Source organism: Rhododendron vialii, chromosome 5a (genome assembly GCF_030253575.1).
Source record: "Rhododendron vialii isolate Sample 1 chromosome 5a, ASM3025357v1".
Lineage (NCBI taxonomy): Eukaryota > Viridiplantae > Streptophyta > Magnoliopsida > Ericales > Ericaceae > Rhododendron > Rhododendron vialii.
Genome location: NC_080561.1, coordinates 17,634,205 through 17,652,553, shown reverse-complemented (window position 1 = coordinate 17,652,553; position 18,349 = coordinate 17,634,205). Strand labels below are relative to the sequence as shown.

At 37.1% G+C, this 18,349-nt stretch overlaps 1 long non-coding RNA gene across 1 annotated transcript; it reads left to right on the top strand.

Annotated features, from left to right (window-relative positions):
• Nucleotides 1-1,245: 1,245 nt before the first annotated feature.
• LOC131326243 (uncharacterized) lies at nucleotides 1,246-3,535 on the top strand. The gene is made up of 2 exons (XR_009199947.1): nucleotides 1,246-1,648; nucleotides 3,293-3,535. It is a non-coding gene; the product is annotated as an uncharacterized LOC131326243 (long non-coding RNA).
• The last annotated feature ends 14,814 nt before the right edge of the window (nucleotides 3,536-18,349 follow it).

Below are 18,349 nucleotides of genomic sequence, written 5' to 3'. Positions count from 1 at the left end.
ACAAAATCTTCCTTGCTCGTAACGTGGCTCGCAAACTCAAAATCTCAACGTTTTCGCTAGATCAAAAGCCTTCTTTTTCACATCAAACCCTTGGTTTCTCGGATCATCCATCTCAAAAATCCGGGTGGCGACTCTCGAGCGATTTGGTCGAGGAGCCCACAATCTCATTTGAAATCAAACGTGAAATTCTAACCCCAACCCCCCCCCCCCCCCCCCCCCCCCCCCCCGTCACCCAAAAAAAAAAAAAAATCAGATGTGAGAGAGGGTGCTCTATTTTTGGTCAAAAAAGTGAAGTATTTACAAAAATGACATTTTGTAGAATGGAGGGTGAAGATTTATGCAGGGGATAAATCCGAACCATTGGTTATGTATTGGATTCAAAAGCAGTCCTCCCTTATTATATAGATATATAGATAGATGAGCACTTATTTGATTTGAAAGAGAACTTAAGCTTGAAATAGCTAGGAACATTTAGAGCACCTTTTAGTTCCAATTAATACTTATCTGGAGTAGAGCTTGAGCTTAAGGTGAGTGTGTTGAAAGAAAAATGGCGGCGTGTTTAGAACTTTCATAACACGACAACATCGATCGCGAGTAGGGTCGATTAACAGATTCTACGTCACATAATCCATTGGTAAGACTCTTCGCTATCACTCTCAATACTTGCACTAAATCCTTACCCTAACAAAATTTAATCGTTTCAGATGTTTTAGCAAGGCGTTTTCACACTCACACACGTTCATTGTGATGAACAACGAAGCAAGCTATTCGAGTTCGAACTCATGTTTACTTGTTAAAATCTCGTTCAAGATTAATTTGTTTCATAAACAAATCCAATTTGAACAAGTCTCGAAGCTCTTTGAGCTTTCAAAATTAATATTGAACAACCTAGTATTGGACTCGTTCATCTTATGGTGTATAAAAAATATAGCTATTCAAGATTGACACAATAAAAGTTTATATCAGATTGGCTCGCCTCGTAAAAGCATAGTGGAATATATTTTGAAACACAATAAGTTTTCAAATCAAATCTAATATGCAAGATCTGGATACACACCATTATATATTAAATTTGTGGCCCTTAATATGAGATTTTGTGGCTCTTCTTATTAGTTTATGTGGCTAAAGGTATGAAAGTGTGCATGGTACACACCCTTTGACCCAATCGACGGTCCAGATCGCGCCACATAGGCAAAAAGTGACCGGTTCTGTAAAGACCCATATTTTTTAGGCCGTACTTTTTCTTTTGCAATCATATGACTTGTCGAGATAGATGGTGAGGATTTACGGTGTAGCGTATTCATAAAAGGATATAAGGATGATTATGTGAGATGTGCATGTGCGAGTGTGTGGTGCGAGAAGCAGGGGATTCCTCCTCTACCTTTATCTTTTCCCAAAGAGAATAATTCTCCCATTTCTCTCCCTCACTCTTCGGCTCTCTGTCTCTCTCTCCTCTCCTCCGAAACTTTCTCTCCTCTCTTCTCTCTTCGATTTCATCCACCTAGGGTGTGGTTCCGGACAAGGCCCGAGAATTAAAGTTGCTATTCGGAGTACGAGCTTTCCGAATATCCAAGAAAAATCATGATCGGACCTCGTGGAGCTACGGTTGACTTGGTCAAATTGTCGGGTTTTGCTCAAAACCGTTGAGGTAGAGATTTCTTACTCTTGTTATGCATTTATACGGTGTTTATATACCTAGATTGTGCCTTGTTTCGTTGTTTGAGACTGTTTCTTTCAATCTCAAAAATCTGTAGAATAGGGTCTCAAGAATCACCCGAAACCGTTGAGAATTGAATTTATGGCGATTTTTAGAATACTGGTCTGCAATCTGTCTCATTTTCTGGGTTTCGGCCCACTTCAAACAGCCATAACTTTATCGTCTGATATCTGTTTTATGCAAACTTTATATCGGTTCGAAGGTCTTGAAGTCAGATTTTATTTTCCACTGAAATCGTCTTAAAACTCTTAGTACACAAAAAGTTATGATCATTTGAGTGGAGGTATGTCAATCTGTCCTGCTGCATGACAGATTCATGTAGCCTCGGTAAACCCCTGTTTAACCACCCTTGGAGTGCAGATTTGACAAGGGTTCCTTCGTGACTTTTAAGCTTCATTCAATCACGCAACTATTGGGACTGAAATCACTCAAAAATATTAAGAACTTGATTTATTGTGATTTTTAGAAGATTGAACTGAAATCTGGAAATCTGGGCAGCGTATAGGGCGGTGTTTTTCATCGTTTGTTATGCTTAAATGGCGCTATTGGTTATGGGTCCTTATGGGTTTTAAAGATTGGTAAGTTGGTGATCTTTTGGCGTTGTAATCATTGAAAAATATTGAATATTGAATATGGAATTTTTCACGAATTGTCGAACACTGACTGCTCGATGGAACAGTTTGGGTCCGTTTGTTCTCGTTCGTCTGTTTTTTACTTTCGACCACTTCTAATCCATTATAACCATCGTTAAACCATTCAATTCCTAAGTTTGATTACTCAAGTTCCATTGATTCTTTGATCATTCAGATTTCTTCAAACTCTTTTGGCGCTCGTTCCATGAGGTCTAAATATTAATATTAGCGGGTAGTTTGTTGTAGAGTCACTATGAGGTTGGTACGATATTGTGATATACTAAGAGAAAAAGGCGCGTATTCTCTTATCAGTCGATGTTTGTTATGATTGATTGTTGGAATGCGTTGGAATGTGATTGTTGATGTGTGTTTAACCTATAAGTCGGATTGATTGGCATGCTTATGAGAAGTGTTTTGTGGAAGGGATTGTGTGATTGTTGGTATTCGAGTGACTATAATTGAGAATTGGAATGAGGAAATGGATGCAACGCAAGGGGTGGTAATGCAGAATGCAATGCAAAGGGTGGTAATGCAAAATGTAACGCAAGGGTTGGTAATATTGTGACCCAGATAATGGGTGGTGTTGACTGCAACGCAAGGGGTGGTAATGCAAACTGCAACGCAATAGGTGGAAATGCAGAGTGATTGAGATTATGAGAAGTGTCGACATAGTTGTGAATCTATTGTGAGTACGTTTTTTATTTTTTTATTTTTTATTGATGTGAGTTTATTAATACTCCTACATGACATGCATACTGTTAGGAATATTTATAAGATGATTGGAACTCTTTGGCCGTAGTTTGTCTTCCGTTGTGATAAACTCATGTTTCTCATGTTCACTTATCGAATTCTTTCACTCTTTGTGCATACTTTATCGAATTTTCACGTAGTTTGAATATAGATTTCTCTACTGGGCTAGTGTAGCTCAACCTATTATTTTCAGGTACACTACAGAGACACAATCTTGGAGGGTGTGAAGTGCATGCAGACATTACAGGCTAAAGTTATTTTCTGAAGTACTTGTTTTTCTTCGTAAATCAAATTGCATTGTACTATTTTCTCTATTTTGGAATACTGTATCAGTTGATAGATTTGTGAGATTCATAAACTGTATTGTTATTTGGGGTATCGTATGTACTATTGTGAGGATTTATATTTAAAATGGTATTATTATTTAAGTTTAAAATTGAGGGCATGACAGGTTCAACCGGTCGCTTAACAGGTTACCCTATTAAAATAATATAAAACCACAAAAACCTCATATAATTAGCCACAAAAGTAAAAGAGAATTCATAAACTGTAGAATATGAGTTTACAAATCTATAGTTTACACCATAATTCTCATATTTAGAGCCAATATTAGTAAACTTACACTTGATCTCATAAATAATTTGTCATATGAACTATTTGTATATCCGTATCCATAATCATAAAAAATCATAATTGGGTCCATATATACTCATATGGATTTTCTGACCATTACAAAACGTAAATATAACCACAATAAGTCATAAATATAGCTACTAACATTCATAAAATGTGCAAGTATTTTGTTCACCACAAAATTTATATAGCCATTTTTTCACAAAAAATAGGTGCAATCTATTTTGGACTCTTAGTGAACTATATAATTCATTTATCTAGCCATAAAAATTCATACACCTAACCATAAAAACTAATAGAGCATTTGGGGATTAGTGTACCAAAAAAAGGTTTTATAGTGAACTACTAATACTCATAAAAGGTAAACACAGAAAACTCATATGATAGTTTGGCTTGTTGTGAACTAGAAATGTGTTATATACAAAGCCACAAAAACTCATAAATAAGGCCATATGATATGTTTTACAATTTCTTTTGTGTAGTGAAACCTACATTGATATTTTGGATTGTACTGGACTACAAACGACTTGTATAAAAGGCCAAAAAACTCATAAATCACACCACATAATATATTTCATAAAACTTGTACTGTATTGCACTCCCCTTGTCCTCAATCGAATGCAAATTAGTTCCATGAAAAGTGCAATATTATTGAGTAAGTGTGCAATAAGGGTAACCACACGGAGCAATATTTTCATTTTTCAATATGTAAAGTTCGAGTTAGACATCACAATGCCATGTAATACAAGAAGCAATTTGCTTCATATAAAGTGCAATATAATGTGATAGAAGGAGCAACTCTGTTTGATTCAAGAAGCAAAGTTGGGTGCCATTGTAATGTGAAATCTTACTCTTAATGAACGATTCCGATAAAAAATACATACTATAGAATCTAAAAAAGCTGTAAGGGCCTTCAATAATGAAACTACATCCTAATGAAGGGGCTTTCAAAACTCGATAGGCCAAAAAATTTACGAAAATGATTAAAACACCAAGCACAACAAAATGAACGATATCAATCGTCGTGATTGTATACCGTTCATTTTGTTGCGATTATGTGGCTACCATACATTATACTATAGTAGAAGACCTTGATTTAGAATCAAGTAAGTTCAAGGTATATATTTTAAAGGTAGCTCCCGACTCATTTTTGCAAATGCTCGATGTAAACAGATCAAGATTTAACATCTTCTCAATTCTATCATTTTTTCCCCAAAATCGGTGATAATCGAATGTCGGCAACCACATGATCGGAACACATTTGCTACTTTCAAAGGCATTAAAGTCCTATAATGCACCACTCGAGGGCTGCCTAAGCTATTTTTGTAAAAATCGAAACCGTCTATCTTTTATGTGAGAGGGATGAGATCATTCCTGCCAAGAATGAAGTAAATCTCATATCATTACATACTTGATCGAACGTAAGTTCTCATTGTTAGAATAAATTTCGATACCAATGAAAAACTTCATAAACCCGATGGAGCCCAATATTTACGAGAATACTTAAATCAACAATAACAACCAAATTAATGGCCTCAATTATTAAAATACACGATTCACCAAGGTCCAATACATTTTAGCGTTGAAGATAATTGTAAAAATATATATAACACAAGATATTTTGTGGAATAGTGTTGCACCTTCAATCGAATAGTGTCGCACCTTATATGACATTTTATTGCACTTTTTATTGTAATGTCTACGTCAAATTTTAACCATATTTTTTAATATATAAAGAGTCTGAAAAAATTAAGTGCTCTAATCTATACAAGAAAATCGGGATCTAGCAACGGTCAAAAGCGTCACTAAAGAACACAAAAAGTATCGCTAAAGGCTATGCCAACGGTTCACCAACCGTCGGCCAAACCGTCACAATATATCTGTCATTGTAGAGGTATAGCAACGGTTTTGACGAGCATTGGTACAGATTTTTTTTAGTAACGGTTTCTTTAGCAACGCTTATAACTATTGCTAAAGACTATTTTATTTTATTTTTTTGAAAAATCACCGTTGTGGGACGTAATGGCCACATGTCCTCCACGTGGTGCTGATGTGGCACCCTGTAATGACCCTGGTTTTAGGTAAATGAAAATTTCGTTAAATATTTAAATTTTATTTTAATTACTTGGATTGCTTTTGAAATTCCTTTTTAATTTCTAATAATCCGTCATAATTAGATTTGAGACTTATAAAATTATATCTTTTCGCACCAAACAATCTAGTCATTTTCTAAAGACAAGTATACTTATAGAATCACTTATATATTTTCCTAATGAGTAAAATACAATCTTTAAATTATATTTCTTTGCTAGAAATCCTACTTGGCAAGTAGAATTAGCTTCCAACCAATTGGTTAGAGAAACCTAGTTACCATTAACCTAGTTACATTCTCCTAATCTTAGATGGACCTTTTTGACCATCTTTGAGCATTGTGAACCTTTCTAACCCTAGACTAGAAAATCATTATATCTTCCAAGTGTACTTTAATTTTATTTTTTTTATTATTTATTTCTTCTCTTTCTTTACCCTTGGGTCAATAATTGCTAGGAAAATTTTTATCCCTTGAGTAATAAAAGTAAGTCAATTCCCTAGATTTTCTAAGTACGTATATATCTAGATATATGCACCTTATAAGGTATTTTACTAGATTTCCTAGGTACACAAATAACCTTATATATAGGTACATGTACCTTATAAAGATATTTTTCCTAGATTTGCTAAGTACACCTATATATTTATATATAGGAATATGTACCTCATAGCCATTATTATATTTCTAGGAATCCTAGACCATACTCCTAACCTTTGCCCATTGGATAATAAATACTAGGGGAATTTTTACCCTATGGATAATAGAAAACCTAGACTTGCCATTGACCCCCAAAGATATTGTACTAAGATTTTTAGGTACACATATATGGTTATATATAGATATGAGTACTTCTTAGCTTATTTTATTTCTAAGAATCTTGACCATATCTTCTTTAGATTGACACTTGAAAGCCTTACTCCTTCCTAGTCTAAATCACATAGTACTTAAAGTGTACTTATACATATATACACACACACACACACTTACCAACCCAATCTTTGAACTATCTTTTCCTTCTCCATCAAATCTTCCTAAAATCTACCCAAAGTACAAAATCTAGTCTTCCATTGATGGTTACTTGTACACTACCCTTCAAACTACCCACCAAGCCATGCTTTGACATGACAAAAGAAGAAAAAATCAAAGATAGGGGAGAGAGAGAGAGAGAGAGAGAGAGAGAGAGAGAGAGAGAGAGAGAGAGAGAGAGAATTCGGGTGAGAGAGGGAGAGGGAGAGCCCTTGGCCTATAAATAGCAAGCTCACTTCAAGTCATTCTCACACCTTCACTCTTTGCTCTCACTTCTCTCTAGAATTTCTAAACTTTCTTAGTTCCAAAGTTCAAGTTTCTTTAAGTTTCTTGAAGTTCTTGAGAGCTACCACCAAACCACCTCCAAAAACCACGCCTAGATCTTTAAAGTAGCCTAGTTTAGTTAGCAAAGTTGTTTCTAGGAAGAGAAAATCCATCTCTCTTCCTTTCGAAACACTTTGGAGCTGTTACGTCGCCGATCCGCAAAACCGACGACTTATTCTCAAAATCGACAAACAGCCAAGAAGAAAGGTAGAGTCCCTTGTCCACTAACTCTATGTATAACGTAGAACTGTATGTTGGAAGTATAAGTAGATTTTTTTTTCATCCTCACTATCTCTAAGTATACGTAGAATGTCCCTAACCATTTTCTTTAAGTATATAAGGTTATCTATCACCTATAAGGTTTGGAATGCATGATAATTAACAAACTTATTTTCGCTAATGGAAGTATGAGCATGTTGGAATAATCAAATTTTACTCTAATAAACATATGTTGTTTTGAACTTCCCACAAAGGAAAAAAAGAACGATTTTCGAAAGATAAGACTTTATCGTTTGGTAGAAGTATTCGTAGTTTAATCTTAGGATGGTTATGAGCATTACTTGTCTTGTTGAAAAGCATAAGTGATTTTCACTCCAAATGCGTCTGTACATGTGGAGTTATGCTTTAAGTTAAGATTTGAGCATGATAAGTAATATGGAGTTGGATGATCTTGCTAGTTTAGTTTCAAGATTACAATGAATGATTTATAAGTACTTTTGTGAAAAGTCCTACCGCGAAGTCTATGCATGAAAACGAGACACGAAAATCGAGGAAGTTAGAAACATGACACCTAGGGTGTGGTTATTGAAAAGACATGTTTTGATACTGCAATGTGGCCGAACGTGGTAGCCCATTGTGTGTAAGGATTTTGAAAACCGCAATGTGGCCGGACTTGGTAGCCCATTGTGTGGTGTGTGTTGCCATGGGACCGGATGTGGTAGTCTCATTGGAGGTAATTTAATGTTTGTGAAAACCGCAATGTGGCCGGACATGGTAGCCCATTGTGAAGATTGTCAATGGGGCCGGACGTGGTAGCTTCATTGGTAATGTGGCTTGGTTATCTGCGGAGAGGAGCCAATGCAAGTTTTGTGTGCCAATGGAAACCCGGTGCAGCGGAACCATTGTGAGGATACTCGGGAGACCGGAACGGCAGAACCGAGGTTGGGTGTGTTAAAACGATTTTAAAAATGTTGATCTGAAAAATGAAAAGTGGAAAATGGAGACACGGTTTACGAGATATCGCGTAGGAGGAACTCAGAAATCACGGACACCAACATTAGTTGAATAGTGAATATGGATGTGTCATTGTTAATTGTTTTGTTAAATGCTCATGTACTATGTGGATCTCACTGATTCTATGCCCTATTATGTGTAAGTTATGGGTTAGCAGGCATGGGATTGTTCTGTTGAGCTTTCGCAGCTCACGGTGTTACCTTTGGTGACCCTGACATATTATACTGGTGGTGATGCTGGTATAATGTGTCAGACTTTGTAGATGAACAAGGAGAACTCTACATCTTGGAGACTTTCGGAGCTGAGGAGCTGGCTAGGTTGGAGGAGCAAGCGGAGCAGTAGATAGGAACCCTAGTTTCCCCTACTTTGTTTGAATAAAAGTACTCTTGTGAGAATTATGATGTAATATTGAGCCAGACTCTATTTAGATATTCAATGAAAATGTCTATTTAACGTTCCCAAAATTTGGGGCGTTGCAACTTGGTATCAGAGGTTTAGGTTCAAAACCTCGGCCATGGGTAAAATGGGTAGAACCATAAGATAGTTGACTGTTGCATACAACGTGATTTGAGTTTAAGTTTACCGTCCCAAATTGGGTGGAATTCTGACAGAACAATCTTCGGATTGAAGCAAGGTGTGAAAATTGGCAGTACCACCGAGCTGGGAATTCCCGAACAATTGGATGATGACTTAAATCAAGGATAGAATGTGGAACTTAGAAACTCGAAAGCGTTCTTTAGTGTTAATAAATCTTTGTCTCAAAAAAATTCTAATTGAGGTTAAAACCTTTCCTTGTAGATGAACCCCCTGAACCACCTAGTCGACCTGTTAGTTGGAGCTCGCCAATTCAAGAATACCATAGAAACTATGACGACCCAACTGACTGAGGATCCCAACTACAATGCCACTGTACTAGCAGAAATTTGAGATTTCAAAAGAGTACAACAGAACACCCCTATTCCCATTGAAATGGATCCTTGGTTTCCTGGAATGTTTCCTATCCGATATACCTTCCATGTAATTTTCGGTGCCCTACCCCTAATGCAAAACTTTGAGGTTGGTGATGATAAGGAAGAAAATGGTGACGAAGGGGATGCCAATGAGGCGACCAAGGAGGGTGAGACCCCAAAAGCCGAGGAAGCCAATTAGGCGTACCTTTGATAAAGCTAGTAACAAATGTAATCCTTCGGGATGTAGGATGTTGGAAAATTAGGATCACCGCTGTCTGTTTAAGAATTCCCTAAGTTGTACTCTTCCTATGTTGATAATAAAAGCCTTATTTCAGTTACTACTTATTCTTATATGTTTCTTGATCACTATTCATGTACACGCTTATCCTTGTCCCTACTTGCCATTATAGTGGAACTCTATGCTTATGATTGTATTTTTCTGCTTATCTATGAAAATCTTGCTTATTGAAAGAGTACGGTTGCATACTATTTGATAAACTACTTTCGACTTTTGAAAGAAACACCATTTGCAAAAAGAAAATTTGTTTTAGTAGGCTAAAACCCTTTTCGATTTCCCTTCGTAGATGGTGAATATGCACCACGGATTAGGATACAAAAACGAAGAGTCCTCAAACGCGAACCCCGACCTAGCCCAGATCATGCGAGCATTCATAACCGCCTTGAACGCCAACCGCCAAAACCAAAACTATAACGACAGACCCATGACCCGAACTCAAGCAATGAACGAGTTCTGCAAACGCCGACCCCCGACCTTTCATGGAGACACCAATCCCGTCGTGGCCGAAACATGGCTAAACGAAGTCAAAATGATCCTTAGAACCCTAGGGATTACCCAGGATGGAGACCGTGTGGCCTTGGCCACATACCAATTGAAGGGAGAAGCCCTCTATTGGTGGGACCTGATGGAAGCAACTCATACCATAGCCACCATGCACTACTACAATATTGTTAAAAGATGATGCTTCAAAAAGTGAAAAGATGTCAGTTTTTGAAAAAACTGTAATTAAAAAGATTGCAATAGATAAATAATGTCAGTTATCTAAAAAACTGTGATATAATATATTTATGATGTCACTTTCTAAAATAGTGACATAACTATTCTTTCTTTTTAATGTCAGTTTCTCCTAAACTGTTATATAATATATTTATGATGTCATTTTGTAAAATAGTGACATAATTATTCTTTCTTTTTAATGTCAGTTTCTCCTAAATTGTGATCTAATATATTTATGATGTCACTTTGTAAAATAGTGACATAACTATTCTTTCTTTTTAATGTCAATTTCCCATAAACTGTGATCTAATATATTTATGATGTCACTTTCTAATATATTTATGATGTCACTTTACAAAATAGTGACATAACTATTCTTTCTTTTTAATGTCGGTTTCTTCTTATAAGTGACATTAAAGAACAAAAATGTATTTTTGGAGAAAACAGTGTCATTTATGAGCGTCGTTGCTTTGAAGTCTCAAATTGGGAGCGGGTCGTTACATATGGTATCAGAGCCTGTACCAACTAGAAATGTGAGACAGAATCTCAACCCCATATGAGGACGTGTGTTCTTAAGTGGGGGAGATTGTAACGCCTTGCCCTTGGGAAGTTCCAATTAGTGGTCAACCGGCTTGATGGTAGTTGGGACCCGTGCGAGGGGCTGTCGGATCGGTGACCAGAAGGGTCAACCGATGGTAGTCCCACATCGCTTGGTGAAGTGTAAGTTCTATGCTATAAATAATATATCATCATCATATCTTGTACAATGACTTTTAAAGCTATGAGGGTGCCAAAGCCAATTGAAACTTCATAGTTAAGCGTGTTTGCACTAGAGTAATCTTGGGGATGGGTGACCTCACTGGGAGGTTTGATAGGGTTTGGTGTTCAAAGCGGAAAATATTATATAGGGCCGGAGCGGGTTGTTATAAAAGATGATGGTTTTAAAGCACTTTAATGACATTTCACAACTGTCATCTTTTATTTTCAATTACGTTTATAAAGCGTCATCTTTATAGATATTAATGACAGTTACAAACCGTCATTTTAAGATTCAGACTTTTAATGACGGCCCCTTAGATGACAGTTTCAAAACTATCATCTTTCACGTTAAATGACACTTTAAAACTGTCATATTTTACGATTATTGTAGTAGTGATGACCTTTGCCGAGTTTGAAACCCTGTTTCTTGACAAGTGCTTTCCCATGCCTCTTCGCCTAGCCAAGGAACAAGAGTTCCTGAATCTGAAGTAGGGGACACTGACCGTCACCCAGTACGCAGCCAACTATGAGTAGCTGTCCCGTTACGCTCTAAACTCCATACCTACCGAAGACAAGAAAGCAAGAAGGTTCGAGTGGGGACTGACGACAGCTCGGAGGGCAGTGGTAGCTCAAGCATTTACCACCTATGCCGAAGTGGTGAAGTGTGCTCTCCGACTAGAGAGTGAGGAGCTAGACTTCAAAACCCGGTGCAGGAAGGCGAATAATAGCATCAGTGGACCAATCCAAATCCAACCCCTTAGCAACTGTAACGCCCCGAATTTTGGGTACGTTAAAGAAGACATTTTATTGAAAATAAACTGAGTCTGGCTCTTTATTACAAAACTTAAAAGAAGTACTTTTATTACAAACGGAAGAGAACTAAGGTTCCTAACTACTGCTCCGCTTGTTCTTCCATCCGGGCTAGCTCTTCGGCTCCAAATGCCTCCAAGGTGTAAAGTTCACCCTGTTCATCTATGAGGTCTAACATATTATACCGGCGTCGCCACCAATATAATAAGTTAGGGTCACCAAAAAGGCAACACCGTGAGCTTAAACGCTCAATAGAATAATCCAAACCCTCTAACCCTTAACTTATAACAATACAACATATAGTCAAAGATTTCCACATAGCATGCTCATCTAACAACAACACATTTGTATACGATAAACCATCAACGTTGGTGTCCAAGATTTGTGAGTTTCTCCTACGTGACTCCTCGTAGACCGTGTCAACATTTTCCATATTTCATAAATGTATCGCCTTTTCAAAAACTCAATTTTTAACACACCCAACCTCGGTTCTGCCATTCCGGACTCCCGAGTATCCTCACAATGGTTCCGCCGTCCTGGGCTCCCATTGGCACATATTGCATTGGCTCTGTAATGCGGATAACCAAGCACACACCCAACCTCGGTTCCGTCGTTCCGGACTCCCGAGTATCCTCACAATGGTTCCGTCGACCTTGTCTCCCATTGGCACACAAAACACACACCACACAATGGGCTACAACATCCGGCCACTTTGCGGTTTCCAAAACATTTCACACTTTTCAAAACACGCCCTTTTCATAAACCACACCCTAGGTGTCATGTTTCTACTTTCTTGATTTCCGTGTCCCGTTTCTCATGCATAGACTCCGCGGTGAGACTTTTCACATACGATATCATTCATTACATTATTCAATCTAACAAGATCATCCATTTTAAAACTACTTGACATGCTTGAATCACTTAATAACAAACATCATGCATTTCATACATTTTCAACAAAAGATAACATTATCTTCTTTAAATGAAATGTTTAAAGATACTTCCTAATGAACTTATTTTTGGGTACAAGACTATGTTTGGGAAAGTAAGTAAGGATAACTACTTGGGATGGAAGATAAAGATATCCTACCGTGCTTCTTGGCGGTAGTAGTTGGTTTATGAAAATTCGGTCGTCGGTTTTGGATTTCGGCGGCGTAACGGCGTCGGTTTGCTTCGAAAGGAAAAGAGTTGTACTTTCTTTTCCTAGAAACAACTTTCTAACTTAACTAAGCTACTTTAAAAGATCTAAAGGTGGTTTTGGAAGGTGGTTTAGTGGTTTCTCTCAAGAACACTCAAGAACACAAGAAAACTAGAACTTTGAAAGCAAGAACTTTTGGAATTTCTAGAGAGAAGTGAGAGCAATGGTTGAAGGTGTGAGTTTAAGCTTGGAGTGAGCTTCTATTTATAGGCAAAGGCTTCCCTCTCTCTCTCTCTCTAGCCGAACCCCTCTCTCTCTCTTTCTTCCTCACCTTTCTTTCACATGTCATGGTGATTGAAAGGTTGATGGGTGAAGTTAAGGCTTGGTTGGAAGATCAATGACTAAATGGTAGGCTTGCATGGCTACTTTGGTCCTTGGATTTGATCTTTGGAAGATATGTTGGAAAGAAGGAGACATTGGTACAAGATTCTTGTGTTAAACAAATGAAAGGTGGTACAAAGGAGGACAATGGTGGTAGATATGGAAGATATTCATCTTCCAAGTTTGAAAAGATGAAGAATATCCAAGTACAAGTCCCATCTTTCTTCTCCTTCCTTCTTCCTTCCTTCTCTCTCTCTCCCTCTCCCTCTTTCTCTCTCTCGGCCTCTCTCCTCTCTCTCTCCCTCACGGCTCTCTCTCTCCTCTCTCCCCTCTCTCTCTTATGTACTAGCTATATACATATATATATACATATATATATATATATATATATATATGTATGTACTAACATGTAAGAACACAAATAAATAAAAGGGTACTTTGGTACTATAAAATCTAAAAGGATTGAAGGTCAAGATTTCCCCTTTAAACTAATATAAAGGTACGAGTACTTTAATTAATATAATAATGTACTTTTGTACTCCCGGGAATCTTAACAAAATATTATTTTAATGGGTTAAGTACTTAGTTGGAAGATGAACCTATTACCCAATGGATAATAAAACTCCTAACGGTTATTAACCAAAGGATAATAAGGTACGAGTACTTTAAATACTAAACTAAGTTTTTGAAAAAGACTACATGTCCTTTTGTCATTACACATGTGTTTATATATATATGTACTTACCAAATAAAATAAAGGAAAGGCTTTTGTCCAATGGGTAAAGATTACCCTAATGGTTATTGTCCAATGGTCCAAAGCTACAAGGGTACTTTTGTTAGTAAAATAATCGAAAAGTACTTTCAAAGTAATTATCATAGTACTTTGTTCAAATCTTTCAAAAATCCTTTTATTATAAAGATTTGGGTTTCTATTATCCAATGGATAATAGTTCCCCTAACATTTATCGTCCAAGGGATAAAGAATAAAGTTAAAACAATAAAAGAAAACAATTAAACAATTTCTAGTTTAGGGTTCAAAAGGTTCAAAAGGTTCAAGATGGGCAAAATGGTCCGTCTACGGTTAGGGAAAAGTAACTAGGTGACTTTCTAGTTTGGTTACTCCATCAAGCCGGTTAGAAGCTAACTAGGCTTGTTAAGTAGGGCTTGAAAGTCAAGAAACGATCCTTGAGGGCTAAAGTGAAATTAGGGTTACTAGACGAGGATTACGATAATAAGGCGTTCGATTGCTTAAATCCAACCCACAAGGAATCAAATAAGAAAATCAACGAGCAATAAGAGAAATTAAGAAATTTCAAATAACAACGAGATTTTTATTGAACGAAAAATCGGAGTTGTTACAGCAACAACCGTGGACCCTACCCCACCAAACCCTCAAACCTGCCTCAAAGCAACCAACCCTGGAGGACTAATACACTCGGACGTGGCGAACCGCAGAGGGGCAACCGAGATTTGACGACAGTTAGGTGTTACAACTATCAGTCTATGGGCCACTACAACCGCCAATGCCTGCAACCTAAGAATGAGGGGAATAGGAGCTTTGGAAATCAGAAAACTCAACAACCGGGACAGACCGATTTTGTGAGGCAAAACCCTAGAGGCCCATCGCAGCAGCAAAACAAGGGGAAGCAGTCCATTAGAACCCAACAAGGCACTGGAGGGCGTATCTTTGCGCTGCAGACTGAGGAATAAGAGCAAGATCCTATTGTGATCCAAGGTATGCTACTATTATAGTATCTGCGTACAAGCCTTGTTTTGATTCTGGGGCATCGCATTCATTTATCTCTACTGTCTACGTAACTGCACTAGTACTAGAAACAGAACCCTTAAGTACGTGTATGAAAGTAACATCACCGTTTGGAGGGAGTATAGCTGTTAGTCTAGTGTGTAGAGGGTGCGAATTAGGAGTAGCCAACCTGCATCTAAACTGCGGTCTTAGAGTGATCGACATGGCGGATTTTGACGTAATCTTGGGGATGGACTGGCGATCAGCACATCAAGCGGTCATAAACTGCCATCAGAAGATAGTGACAGCTTATACCCTAGAAGGGACTCGTTTCCTTTTAAAGGGGATAGACAGACGGCGAGTTCGGCGACGAAAAGATTGAAGTGGTAGAACTAACTATTTGGATGGCTCGCTAGTCTCCAATTGAAAGAAGCCGACAGAATGGAAGTGGGAATACCACACATTGTTTTGCGAGTATGCCGATGTTTTCCCTGAAGAACTTCCTGGCATACCACCTCAAAAAGAGATAGACTTCTCGATAAAACTCCAACCGGGAACAACACCAACTCTATGGCACCATACCGAATGACCCCAGCTGAGCTCAAGGTGCTCAAGACCCAATTGCAAGAGCTGTTGGACAAAGGGTTTATCAGGCCGAGTACGTCACCATGGGGAGAACCTGCACTATTCGCGAAAAAAAAGGAAGGGACGCTTCGACTATGCATCGACTATAGGGAGCTAAATCAAGTCACCATCAAGAACCGACATCCATTGCCAAGGATCGATGACCTACTTGATCAATTAAGAGGAGCACGAAGGACACCTTCGAATGGTACTACAAGTACTCCGAGATAGCCAACTTTATGCCAAGGTAAGAATTTGCGAGTTCTGGCTAGAAGTGGTTAAGTTCTTGAGGCACATGATATCCAAGGACGAAATCGAGGTGAACGAAAGTAGGGTCGAAGCAGTACTAAATTGGAAGCAGCCGTACATCTAAAATTACCGCCAAAAGTCAACACTACTAAAGGCTTATTTTCCCATGACTGCAAAGGTTCTTTCAGTGCCTTTGTTAATAATATCCAAGTTTGTAGAGTATCGTAGGGATTGCTTGCTGATTTCCCCCTAAAATGAGGATTGAGTACTTATGCCTTACGATTATGAGGTTATTCTGCTCAAGTGGACCCATTGGTTCCTAGTTTTAGAAATGGGTTTAATATCGTTAGATGGGAAAGCATGCTGATTCGATAGGGACGCGCTAAGGAACATTTGTAGGGTACGAGTCCGCATGATGATTTGGTAGAAGTTTTGCATTTGACATTGGCATTTACAATGGAAACCTCATCAAAGGTGTACAACAAGGCGAGTTGTTCGATGATTAAAGCAACTTCAACCCCGCTTTGTTAAGCAGGTGATGAGGTTTAATTTGATTAACAAAACATGCAAAGGATTGTGATGGATGCTTGAAACGCTGTCATCTTATTCCGAGATACTTCTAGGACCTGTCGGAGCATTAGACAGTGGCCGTGTGATGCCAAAGCGTTTTGGGACGTTTCAAGACCAGAATAGCGACTATGTCTAATCCTTAGTCACGCACCAATTTCGAGGACGAAATTATTTTAAGGGAGATAGTTTGTAACGACCTTGGTTTTTGGTAAATAAAAATTACGTTAAATATTTGAATTTTATTTTAATTACTTGGATTGCTTTTGAAATTCCTTTTTAATTTCTAATAATCCGTCATAATTAGATTTGAGACTTATAAAATTATATCTTTTCGCACCAAACAATCTAGTCATTTTCTAAAGACAAGTATACTTATAGAATCACTTATATATTTTCCTAATGAGTAAAATAAAATCTTTAAATTATATTTCTTGGCTAGAAATCCTACTTAGCAAGTAGAATTAGCTTCCAACTAATTGGTTAGAGTAACCTAGTTACCATTTAACCTAGTTACATTCTCCTAACCTTAGATGGACCTTTTTGACCATCTTTAAGCATTGTGAACCTTTCCAACCCTAGACTAGAAAATCATTATATCTTCCAAGTGTACTTTTATTTTATTTTATCTTATTTTTTATTTCTTCTCTTTCTTTACCCTTAGGTCAATAATTGCTAGGCAAAATTTTATCCCTTAGATAATAAAAGTAAGTCAATTCCCTAGATTTTCTAAGTACTTATATATCTAGATATATGTACCTTATAAAGTAGTTTACTAGATTTCCTAGGTACACAAATAACCTTATATATAGGTACATGTACCTTGGAAAGATATTTTTTCTAGATTTGCTAAGTACACCTATATATTTATATATAGGAATATGTACCTCATAGCCATTATTATATTTCTAAGGAATCCTACACCATACTCCTAACCTTTGCCCATTGGATAATAAATACTAGGGGAATTTTTACCCCATGGATAATAGAAAACCTAGACTTGCCATTGACCCCCAAAGATATTGTACTAAGATTTTTTGGTACACATAAATGGTTATATATAGATATGAGTACTTCTTAGCTTATTTTATTTCTAAGAATCTTGACCATATCTTCTCTAGATTGACACTTGAAAGCCTTACTCTTTCCTAGTCTAGATCACATAGTACTTAAAGTGTACTTATACATACATATATATATAGAGTAAATCTAGTTTTCTATCTAAAATACTTGTTTGATTATAAAGTACCTATATATATATATAATAATATATACTAGCTTATAGTACCATGGTATTACTTTAATGTATAAAGTACTTTACTCTTTTGTCCATTGGTTATTAACCGCAAGGGAAACTATTACCCATTGGGTAATAGCACTAATTTTCCAACATGGTACACAATTTTATTTTTAGAATCAAGATTTGGATTCCCATGTACTTTTATGCATTAAAATATTGGGGTATATCTAAACCCTAGATTTCTAAAAGTACTTTATTGATTAAACTAGTACTTGTACTCTATTATAATCTAATGGGGAGAATCCTAGCCTTTTTATTTAATTGGGGTACTTGGTACCACACCTATATTTAAATATAGGGCTTTTGTCACATGCTTTAAAGGACAACTTTGATTATTTTAATATAAAAGTTTCCTTTTTAACTTTTGTCCATTGGACAATAAAAGTTAGGGGATTTATTATCCAT